The following is a 12,103-nucleotide window of genomic DNA, read 5'->3' on the forward strand; positions in this document are numbered from 1 at the left end:
GTTGTTCTCTTATAACTGTCCTGGTATAGCACTCTCTTCAGAACCTCTTGAAGAGCTGGTCTGGTGTTGGTAAATTCTTTCAGGTTTTGTTTATCCAAGAATGTTTTCATCTTTTTTCCCATATGAAAGATAATCTTGCTGGGTATAGTATTCTTGGTTGAAATTGTTTTTCATTCAACACTTTGACTATGTTTCCCCATTCTTTCCTTGCCTGCATTGTTTCAGATGAGAGGTCTGATGTTAGCCTGATGGGGTGACCTTTGTAAGTAACTTGATGTTTCCCTCTTGCCAATTTTAGTATCTTGTCTTTGTTGTTTTTGTCAATCTGGCTATGATGTGCCTTGGAGAGAGTCTTCTTAGGTTGATTCTATTTGGGGTCCTATGTATTTCTTGCATCTGTATATTTGAATGCCTTTCTAAGTTTGGAAAGTTTTCTTCTAAGATTTCATGGAATAGGTTATCAATGCCCTTGTTATTTTCTTTCTCTTCTGGGACACCAGTTATCTAAATACTGGGTGCTTGGTGGTATCCAGTATTCCTCACAAATTATCCTCATTTTTCTTGACTGTTTCCTCAATCTTCTTGATACTTTTTCTAGGTCAAAGTTTTTGTCTTCTACATTCGAGATTCAATTTTCTGCCTGATCTGATCTACTTTTAATACTTTCAAGGAAGGTTTTAATTTTCTGTATCACATTTTTCATCCCTAACAGTTTCATCTGATTCTTTTTTAAGGTGTCTATTTCTTCTTTCAAATAATCAAAGGACTTCCTCATCTCCTGGAGTTCATTGTCTCTTTTATCTTGCATCTCATTTAGTTTGGTCATTACAAATATTCTGAACTGTTTATCCAACATGTTCATGACGTCCATTGTGTTATCTGTGGGTGATGTGGGATTGATTTTTTTTCCCTTGGGGGAGAGACATTTTGTTGGTTGCTCATATTTCTTGTGCCTCTGCGATTGTGTCATCTGATGGTCTATGACCAAGGCACATCATAGCTAGATCGACAAAAACAATCTATGGTTCCTTCCTAACTTATTCAAGGTAACTTTGAGTGTTCAAAGGTGTGCAGGAGTAGAAAATTGGCAATCTTTCTTCTGGTCTGCCTCCCTGTTGCTCAGCAGTACCCTGCACTGTTGTCACAGGTCCTGGGTAACCCAACATCCTCCCTGTTTCTAAAGAGTGGTGAGCTAATGAGCTTCACCTTAGGAGCAAAGAAAAATTGCTTGGCATCCAATGCACACCATGGGCTATAAAAACACCAAAGTTCTATGAGTCCAAAGGCAAGTGGGGGGTGGGGAGGATGACCCATGGTCCTGTCCATTAGGGCCTGTAGCCATAGGCAGCCTGGTGTCTGGCAATGCAACTGGCTTGATCCTGTCTCCGGATGGCATGGGAAGGGGTACAAGGTCCCAAGACACAAACCAGAGGTCCAAAGCCTAGTAGAGGGTGGAGCCACAGGTCCCGGCTGTTAGGGCCTGCAGCCACAGGCAGCATGGAGTCCGGCAATGCCACTAGCTTTGCCACAGGATATTTTTAAGTTCCAGAGAGAGAGTGACCTGTGCAGGAAAGGGAAAGTGACGTACAAAAATGAAAGTGAAGGGATGGAGTAGAAAAACAATTGGATTGATTACATTCTGAAATTTGTCTGCAATAGCACAGTTTAAAAGGCAGGATGCCTGTGATTGACTGAAAACTAGCTGTTGTGATTGGCTGTAACCTAGCAACCAACCAAAGGCAGCCTTAGAAATGAGGTCACAGTTTGTTTATGGAAACCAAAGCAGGAGTATGGAGACTTTTTTTTGATATTTATTAACATGCATATTATGAAAAAAAACTATGCATGGATTTAAAATAAATTTTTCACCAAAATAAATGCATACTTTAATTCCATTTTTATGTCTCTTCATATTTTCCTGTCTTCCTTTCAGTTAAATGTGGCTAAATGAACAAGCTCTCATCAACGGGATAGTGTAGAAGTTATGCTTACTATTTCTGGAGAGGGTTTCTGGAGAGGGTTCCTGGAGGTATTTTAGGGGTTGAAGCCAATGTATTGCATCTACTTTAGAAGGTACTTTGAGAATACAAAGTGAAGCAAGCAACACCATGAAGCACTTAACAGGAGTTTGTCAGATAGGAAGGGTTGAGCAGATGGCAACCCAGAAGAATTCTCAGTTGCACTATGCACTGCCTTGAAGCAAGCTGGAGTTTTTAAAGGGAAAACAAAGGGGCTAAATAATTGAAGCAATGCTGGGGGAAGTAAGTCACTTAATTTGGAACAGGATTGCCCCAAAGTTCTCAAAAGCATTAATCTTTTCCTGGTAAAGACCAGCTATGTCAGTGAAGTAAATAGGTCATTATCTCAAGGAAAAAACCCTTCCTGCACAGGACCAGCAAAGGTCACAGCATGGGTGAGAGAGAAGGAAGGCTCACAATGGCATTAGTCCTCACAAAAGAGAATCTGGTTCATTCATACAAAGTATAATCCCTATCATGCTTTTGAGCTTCCTCCTTCCTGTTTCATGGAATGGATGTTGAATGCTTTGCTCCAGCAGCCATACTGAAGCATGAGGTCATCTTGAGAACAGAAGCCATGAATGGTGAAACAGCAAAAATTCAAGAGCTGATGGCTAGGAAATACCAGAGCACCATTCCAGCTCTGGGCAGTCTAACTCCATGTTTTCCTTTTCTTCAAATCAATATTACATTGAGTTTTTGTGTTTCTCACAGTTAAACTAATTTTACCTTCTATAATATACTTTGAAAAAATGTCAATTATGATATTTCGATGCAGTGCAGCTGAGATTTTAAGTGATTTTTTCCCAAGTTACCCAACTTCTGTGTTCTATAGGTCTTGTGAGAGCCTTCTTCTATTCTAAATATTGGAATTGTGACCATTCTCTCCCTTTTCTTCATCAGTTTTGCTAAAAGTATCGGTATTTTTAAAAGAACTAGCTTTTGATTTCAATAATTTTTGTATTTTTTTCTCTGTTTTGAATTCCATCATTCAGTGTACATTATGCCTACTTTGATCCTTTTCTTGTGGTTGCCCAAGGAGCAAGCCTTGATGACAGATTTGAGACTTTTTCTTTTCAACACACACATTTAATTATAGAAATTTTCTCTAAAAACTGCTTTCTTGCATCCTAAATACTTTGTTCTTTTTTTTTTTGTATTTTCCATATTGTTTTTGTAGAAATGTTTTCTAATTTCCCTTGGAACTTCCTCTATGATAAATTTATTATTTAGAAATGTATTCTTTAATTTCCAAGTATTTGGAGTTTTTATTTTTCTTGCTTATTGATTTCTAGCTTAATTGTATTGTGATCAGAGAATATACTTAGTATGATTTCTTTTCTGTTAAATATGTTAAGGTTTGTTTTATGACTCCAGATGTGATATATCTTCAAAAAAATATCCCATGTGGGGACCAGCAGTTAGTGAAATAGCTATGTCACTGGACTCCCATGTAGTTAACCATGGTTCAAATCCTGGACCAGGTGGCTTAAACTCACGCCGGGCACATGTGCATGCATGCCCAGGATCCCAAGGAAATCAGCACTGAATTTTGAGAAACAAAGGTAGAAACCATTGTTGGCAGTTTCATTCAATGTTGGGTCAGATAGTTAAGACAAAAGATGATATTTTTTTAAAAAATGGGACCAGCTGATGGCATAATGGTTACATCATTGGACTCCCATGTAGTCGACCGTGGTTCAAGTTCAGGACCCAGTGGCTTAAAACTCACGCTGAGTGCATGTGCGTGCATGCTCACAATCCCAAAAGGAGAATGGGAGAGAAGGGACTGCAATGTGGCCCTCCCCCCAGGGGGTGATTTCTTGCTTTCTGTCTGTCTGTTTCTGTCTCTCTGGCAAGCACATCTGCCCTACAGCAAAAATCTTTCTCTAAAAAAAAAAAAAAAAGAGAATGTATGTTCAACTATTGCTGGGCAGAATGCTTGTGAACTAGATACAATATTCGATGGTGTGGTTCCATTCTTCTATATCTTTTATGATATTTTTGTCTACTTTTATGTATTTCTTGAGAGAGAGAGAGAGAGAGAGCATCCCAACAGGTTTTTCACACCATAACCTACCCTCAGTCTCAGCCACCATGGATCATGGGCCCATGTGTATGTGCCCAGAGTGCTAGTGCAGGTCCCAGGATGCAAATCCAGACCCCCCGCCCCTGTGTGTGGGTTCAGTTGCATCATCATCACCAGCTGCTCCTATGATAATTTTTAATCTGTCAATTTTATTAATTACTTAAAAGGGTGTTGAAGCTCCCAGTTGTAGTGTGGATTTATTTTTCCTGTCATTTCTGTCAGTTTTTGATTCATGTATTTTAAATTTCTATTGTTACATATATTTATACTTAGGGTTGTATATCTTTTGGTGAATTGACCCTATCTTCACTATATAAAATTATTCTTTGCCCAACATGGTGGTGCAGTCAGCAGCCAACTGAACTATAGCGCTGTCAGCTACCTGGTCGACCACAGGTGGGCCTGAAAGACACAGGGTGAATGTGTTGCCCAAGATCCTGACAATCTGGAGGAAAGGGGATCATGGTATAATGAGATTTTATTGAGGGTATCTCTTTCTCTCATGCACATACACACACTTGCTGTCATAAAATAAATAAATAATAAATCAATCAATTACTTTCCAGTGTTATTTGGATCTGTCACATGTGAGGAGACTTCAAAAAGATTGTGGAAAAGAAAATCAAATTAGGAGTTTCTTTTTTCTTTTCTTTCTTTTATTTTTTGTTAAAAGTCTTTATTCATTTTTGATCAGGAAAAGGACCATTTCAATGTCAACTTATCACCTAATCATAAATTTGAACTTAACAGGATTTATCACCCTAGACACCACACTGACTGACTACACAAAATAAAATGTTCTCCCTTCCATTCTCCAAGGCTTGCATATTGGAAGAATAGCCAACACTGGTACTTGGCCTAGGTGTATATCACACAGAGACATGGGAGCCCAAAAGGCCAAGAGCATTGCTACTTGATAGCTCAGCGAGCACCAACATCATTGGAACAGTTACAGGCACCATAAAAAACATGGATTAGCAAGCCAGTTCTTTAGCATTGAACAACTTACAATGAGTGTAGTCTGCATGTGAAAGCCTAGGCCAATCCCAACAGCTAACTTGGAACCACAGAAACTAATTTCTCTAAATCCAACTATACTGAATGTAAAACTCAAAGTTGGAGGAAGTCCTCTAAAACAGACATAAATGGACCTTGCAGTGCACCAGATGTGCTAAAATGACATGACTTAGCCACACTTAGATCACCATTTATACACACAAGAATATCTCATCCACTATTCCTTCCTGTGTCTGAATATGGAGATGCTTAATCACTCCGCTCATGCCCTCACTGCAACAAAATGAGATCAGTTATGAGTTTTTCTAATTCACACCACACAACTCTACAGCTTAATGTCCATACACGAAACACTTTGTTTATTCCGATGATGGCGGTGACATAGTGAAAGAATGCAAGTAATTATTGTCACTAGCTCAGGTTTTAATCTAATACTTATCTTCCAAGATCCTTGCAACTATTTTTAGTGCTCTTAAACCTTTAGCTCCTACCACACAGCTTTACAGTACTCTTTTCTTGTATCTGAAGATTTTTACCAAGACAATTAAACTCATAATATTAGAGAAAGCTTTTTCTAGCAGACCACAGATTTACTCTGAAAACAATGAGCAAATCATAAATGGCTTACCAGAAATACTATGAAAGCAAAATAGGCTACTATGGTATTGTTTAAAAAAGGATTTTTCTTTAAAAATATAATCCAGAAGATTACATGGTTACTAGAAAGCCTCCACCAATCACAATATTATGATCTAGTTTCTTGAGAAAGCCTCCAGATATCCAGAAGGGAAAGGACATCAAAGGTGTGGTGGTAGCCTTAGTTAGCAGGGAGACAAGGCCTTAACACGTAGAATACCTCTACCAAAATGGGTGAAGACCATGGCTACCTATTTATAAAGGACTACAGTTTCTCCCTGTGGACCAATACTCCGTACAAAATAAGCTGTGCCTCAGTTATTGCTTATTTAAGGTTACCTTTTTTTACAGAGCTATGAAGTACCTGATGCAGAAAAACAATCACCTAAGGAAGCATTTATTTAAGGTTTAACATGAAATCATACAAATAAAATTTGTATAAACACAAAATCCACAGTGAGTCATAACACAGAGAGCAAAGCACAAAGTAAAAACGAAGAAAACTAACTGGTGGCTATAGACAGTTGGACACAGTTGTGTCTTGTACACTATAAAGTCTTTTACAAAATAATCATCTCAGATCGGCAGAAGACCAGTCTTCAATGTCATGCTGCAAGATGGGTGACTTTTAACATCTCCCCTGTTTCCTCCAGTGTCCTCCTTTAGCGTGACTGGTAATCGTGTTGGTGGTTGCCACCCCTGCAAGATGCCTTGCCGTAAGTGCTCTGTTGGCCACCGTAGTCTGCATATCTCGGTCCATATCCATAATCCCCATAGTTAACCCCAGTATGATCATATCCGCCATAGCCACTATAGTTTTCATCACCACCATAGGCACTATTGTAATGTCCATGTCCTTGATCATAATAGTTATTAAATCCTAGGTTCCAATTCTGGCCCTGACCTCGGCCACGACCCCTAGTACCATCTCTCCTGCCAGTTGCAGCACCTCTTCCTCCTTTTTGCTGTTGTTGCTATTGCCTATATACCTCTTTGGGTTGTGCAACCTTGATTTCACACTTCCCAGAACCAACGTGATGGTATCTGCTTTCTAATCATTTCTCTACTGGTTCTTTGTCAGCATATGTAATAAAAGAAAATCCTCTTCTTTCATTTGTTTTTGGATCCATGGGAAGTTCATTGTTTTCAATCTCTCCAAAGGCTCCGAAATATTCTTTGATTTGTTCTTCAGAAGGATCTGGGCTCAGTCCACCCACAAAAACCTTTTTTTTTTTTTTTTTTTTTTTTGAGAGGTTTTCGCTATAGGGGGCGTGCGCTCGCCAGACAGACAGAGAGAGACATAGAGACAGAAAGCGGGAAATCACCCCTCCATTCTCCTCTCGGGAACTTGGGCACGCACACACACGCACCCGCGTGAGTTTTAAGCCATCGGGTGTGGGACGGGAACCACGGTCGACTACGTGGGAGTCCAGCAACATAGCCATTACGCTAACTGCTGGTTCCCCCACAAAAACCTTTTTGGGAGGTTCTTTCTCTTTTAAAGCTTTGGCCCTTTTGGGGTTGATCAACTTGCCATCCAGGTTGGGTTCTTTTCGTTCCAAAACCTTATCAACTCTAGCAGCATCTTTGAAAAGCACAAATCCAAATCCTCTTGATCTCCCAGTGGCTGGCTCTGGGTTAACTGTGCCGTCTACACTTCCCCAAATGGAGACACATATTCAGTCAGATCTTCCTTGCCTGTATCTCAGCTGAAGCCGCCAATAAACAGTTCACCATCGTCCTGCTGATTCTTGCTGGCATTGATCTTGGATTCCTCGGCGAATTCCTCCATGTTGCTGGACTCATTCATGTCCTCCATGGCACGGAACTGTCCTCAGGAGCTTGCTGGCGCGCAGTTCAGGTTGCAGTAGCCGCGGCAGCAGAGCCTTGTATGGAACTTAGGAGTTTATTTTGGTGCAAAAAGTTTGAAATCTATGTATAATATTTTTACAGTATGCATTTTTCCTGAGCTTGTTTGAAGACCTCTCACATTATTTTTTTCATCCTACGGCTAGTTTGAAACTTGGAAATCTATCCGTTATTCCATTTCTCACAGCCTTTGGAATGCCGTGTGGGATCAGATTCACACATGCACAACTTCTGGGTGAGCTTAAACACTCATAAATGCTTTTATGAGGACCACAGCCCTTTCCTGAGTCCCTTCCTCTCCATGATTACCTTGCACTTCCTGGCTTCCTGAGGCTTTCTTCAGTCTATCATCAGAAAGTTGGGGCTTTCTTCACCTCCCTCTACCACGTACTTCCTGTGACTGCCTGTTGAGCCATGTGGGGGAAGAACAGAGAGAGGACAAGAGCAATGGAGAAAGAGCTTCACCCTCTTGGGACCACAACTACTCTGGTGAGAAAGGAAGATTCCCGTCTTCCACTGTAGTACCATTGGATTGCATAGGGCCTTGAGTGAGAATAGAAAAAATGAGAAAAAGAAAAAAAAAACAACCTAGAAAAGTGAGCTATTTCTACTACCCTCTCTGAGTATGGGATACTCTATTCCGATTATTTGATACAGAACTAGAGGGCTTCTCCTGGAACTTCCTCTGAATGCACTGGTTTCTGGCTTCCTTGATTCCATTTTGGGGGAATCTTGGAAGACTGAAGATAGTCCATATTCTCATCTCCAGTTCATGGTACTTCATGTTCCTATCCTCTCTCTCAAATTTCCTGCTACAATTTACTTTTCTTACTTTTTGTAACTTTGCTATAGGGCACTTGCCGGAGAGCAAGAGCGAGAGCAAGAGTGAGAGAGAGAAAGAGAATGCCTGCCGACCTCAGGTGGGAATGACCATGCCACAATCTCTTCTCCATTTTCCTCTTGGGATTTTGGGCATGCACCCACACATGCCTGATGTGTTTTCTATGACCAGGTCTGGGACCTGAACTGTGTAGTTGGGCATGTGAGATTCAGCCACCTTGACCACTATGCCACTGGCCAGCCCAAATTTACTTTTCAAAGGCCCCAAAGAGCTACTTTATACATTCTGGCCAGGATTTACAGCTGCACTCAGTGAGAAAGTCAGCATAGATGGTGCTTGCTCCATAGTTCCTGAACTGTAGCCCCGAGATTTTATTCATTAGCAAGCCCCTTCTCTCCACCAGCTGCAACTCATTCTAGCTGTAGTATACTATGGGATGCAACAATACAATAGGCTGGCCCAAGGCTGCATGGGGAGTAAGAAATTTTCAGAGGTAAAACAGTGGTCCTCAACTTCTCACACTGAGAGGTTATATACAGGACACAGGAAGTCAGCAATTATTCTCCACATATAAATACTTCTTTAGGGATTAACTCCCCTGCCCCTGAGGCTTATACTGAAGATGCACTATTTACAACAGCTTTAAAGCTAATTTTGGCCATCGTTGTTCTACCTAGCATTATTATGTATTTGATATCTCTGTCGGAAGAAGCTGGGGAGTATTGCACTTTGATTCCGTATGGGACTCAGCTCTTTGAGATGTCACCTGATTTTTATTATTCATATGTTTTTCTATTTTCCAATATCATTCTTCATATACCCAATGTGTTTATTATTTTTCTTATTTTATAGACAGAAAAATAAGGGCCAAAGATATACTGAGTTTGCACAGAAAATTATTCACAAAGTCAGGTTCTATCTTAACTATTTTATCACATTCCTCAGAGAGGCAGAAGCTGAAAATTCTGAGAAGCAGGTAGTATGAGGAAAAAAGAATTAAAGGGAAGGATCTCCAAAGCGTGAGAAGGGGTATTATGTAGAGGGAAAGATATAGAGGTGATTTCCGCAGCCAAACATAGTGGAAAAAATATTCTATACTCCCTATTTTTCACTATTATATTCCTCAATCTAGCACAATTTTGTATGATTTTCAGCCCTCTGTTGAAATTATTATCAGGAACACCAATAACTTCTGATCAAAGTCCTTCGACATTTTCTACTGCTTATTTTTTTTCCTTTTTATTTATACTACTGGTTTGAAACTTTCCTCCCTTAACTCATGAGATAGGACAAAATCCTGGTTTTACTTCTACGTTTTCTGCCTCTGTCTCATACCCTTTCAATCTTTTCTACCTGGAAGGATGTCTCACACACACACACACATCTAGGCAAAATTCTTCAGTGGTTCCCACTTCTACTGGAAAACAATCCAAATTGATCCCAGCTGTCCATTGGCCCAGCGTGGGGATGGGTGGGGTAGGAGATGATGGAGTGAGTGCTGAGGTTAGCAGAGGCTGATACAGAACAGACACAATGAACCCAAGAGCCAAAGACTTCCTTCTAAGTGAAATTTGATTTAATAGAAAGCTAATTCAAAGTAGATCATGTGGCAAAATTTGACCTGGGTATTGCTGGCATTGACTCTGGTTTTTGTTCAGTTTCTGCGGATTTGTATCTATATGTGAATGTCATAGATTCTTTTTTTTTTTCTTTTTTTTTGGAGAGGTTTTTGCTATAGGGTGCGTGCGCTTGCCAAAAAGACAGAGAGAGACAGAAAGTGAGAAATCACACCCCAGGGGTGATGGCCACGCCACAATCCCTTCTCCTCCATTCTCCTCTCAGGATCTGCCACTGGGACTCACATGCGCCTGGCATGAGTTTAAGCCACTGGGTCCAGGACTCGAACTGTGATCACCTACATGGGAGTCCAGAAACATAGCCATTATGCTAACTGCTGGTCCCATTATAGACTCTTAAAATAGGGTGCAAATGAGGCTATTCCAAAGCAGGATCCTATCTCCAACTCTAAGCTTACCTCTTGCTACTCCCCATTCCAACTCCTCAACCAACACATTCTAGGCTGCCACCATACTGAACAATTTGAATTTCAGAATTTTTTAATTGGACCATGTGTCCCAGTTCCTTTCGCAACCTCTAACGCATGCTGTTAACTCGGCTGGAATACATTTCTTCTGTCCCTCCTTCACTTGACATTTTTATACCTTCTGGAAATAATTTCCTGGTACCATTACATCTACCTCCACATCTCTGTTCAGAGTATGCTCCATTCTGAGCATCCTTCTCTCATTCCTTGGAATTGCAATTTGAAGAACTTACTGTGACTCCATTTTGATCTGAAACTATTAGGTCATTGGGAAAGTCATGACATATTTTTCTATGTAAGAATGCATCATGACTTTCCCAACAACTCCATATATAACCTTCTAGTCCTTTTTAGTAGAAAGCAGCTCTTATTTTGATCTTGTCTCTAGAAATGAACCAGTGGAAGAAACAGACAGAAACCTTCCAAAAGAAGTCATCATATAGTGATTATCAACAATAATAACCTTTTATAGAAGTCTAGCACTATAAGTTTATAAATCTTTTCCTCTTACAGTTATTGTACTTCATCCTGATGGTCTCTGAGAGAAGCATTATCATTCATATAACAACTGATGATACGGGGGAGGGACTGAGGTGAAGTGCCTAATAGAATTGCCTGTCTAGTTTTAGTCCTTAACTTGGAAGCTGTGGCTCTTCTTGTTTTCAGGTGCATTGAAGGGATAGAGCACCATCATGCAGAAGGGAGCCTCCTCACATTCCCAGCTGGGTCTAACTCTCTGGCACAGCAGTCTCATTAACACTCTTGCTATGATCTCACTGCTCCTGTCCTCTTGTTTCCTTCAAATCCTTCTGGAATCTTCATTCTAAGATGTGAGTGAAGATGCCAAGGAAATCACCTGAAATGAGTTAATTGCCTTTGATTCTAATTACCTTCTTTTTTTTTTCAAGGGCAATGGGTTAATTACCAAGACACTAACCACATGTTAGACTCCCTGGGTGAAAGACACTTTTCCTTTAACTCAATCACACTGTGTTAATGATACTGAGCATTCCCTGAACACTGCTAAAGTAATTGTCCCCGAGCACAGTTGCTCTGTAGAAATATTCATGGTGCTTAGAGCATTAACCCCCCCACAATCGCATATTAAAAGAAAATTTTTCAGACCATAAAATTACTGAGCAAGAAAAAAAAAGACATTAATTAAAAATCTATATTAGCCATCCCCAAACTATACTTAAAATGCTCCAGAAGTGGCAATTTAACAAGTTAGAAAAATGCCACGCTTTTCTATGTGCCTCTAGTACCAAATAAAACTGTTCTTATTTACTCTGCAGGGTGGACCGATGCTTTTAAAGTTTGATTTCTTAACAGCAGTAAAGGGAGTTCTAATTTGGCTTCAGGTCAATATGTACAGGGTTCAGTTTGCCAGAAACGGCTACTGAGTGACTTCAGAGCCTAAATATATGAGGCTCTGAAACCCTCACATTCAAAATTTGGAATAAAGACAGTAAGTTCTAAACTTTCACTTCAAATGAAGTGCTATCATTAATCTTTAGAGTTCCTCAGGA

The 12,103-nt window shown here is 40.1% G+C and overlaps 1 pseudogene; it reads right to left on the reverse strand.

Annotated features, from left to right (window-relative positions):
• Nucleotides 1–6,422: 6,422 nt before the first annotated feature.
• LOC102489796 (heterogeneous nuclear ribonucleoprotein D-like pseudogene) lies at nucleotides 6,423–8,413 on the reverse strand (annotated as a pseudogene).
• Nucleotides 8,414–12,103: the final 3,690 nt, after the last annotated feature.

Source organism: Tupaia chinensis, unplaced genomic scaffold, assembly GCF_000334495.1.
Source record: "Tupaia chinensis unplaced genomic scaffold, TupChi_1.0 Scaffold149131_1, whole genome shotgun sequence".
NCBI classification, from domain to species: domain Eukaryota; kingdom Metazoa; phylum Chordata; class Mammalia; order Scandentia; family Tupaiidae; genus Tupaia; species Tupaia belangeri.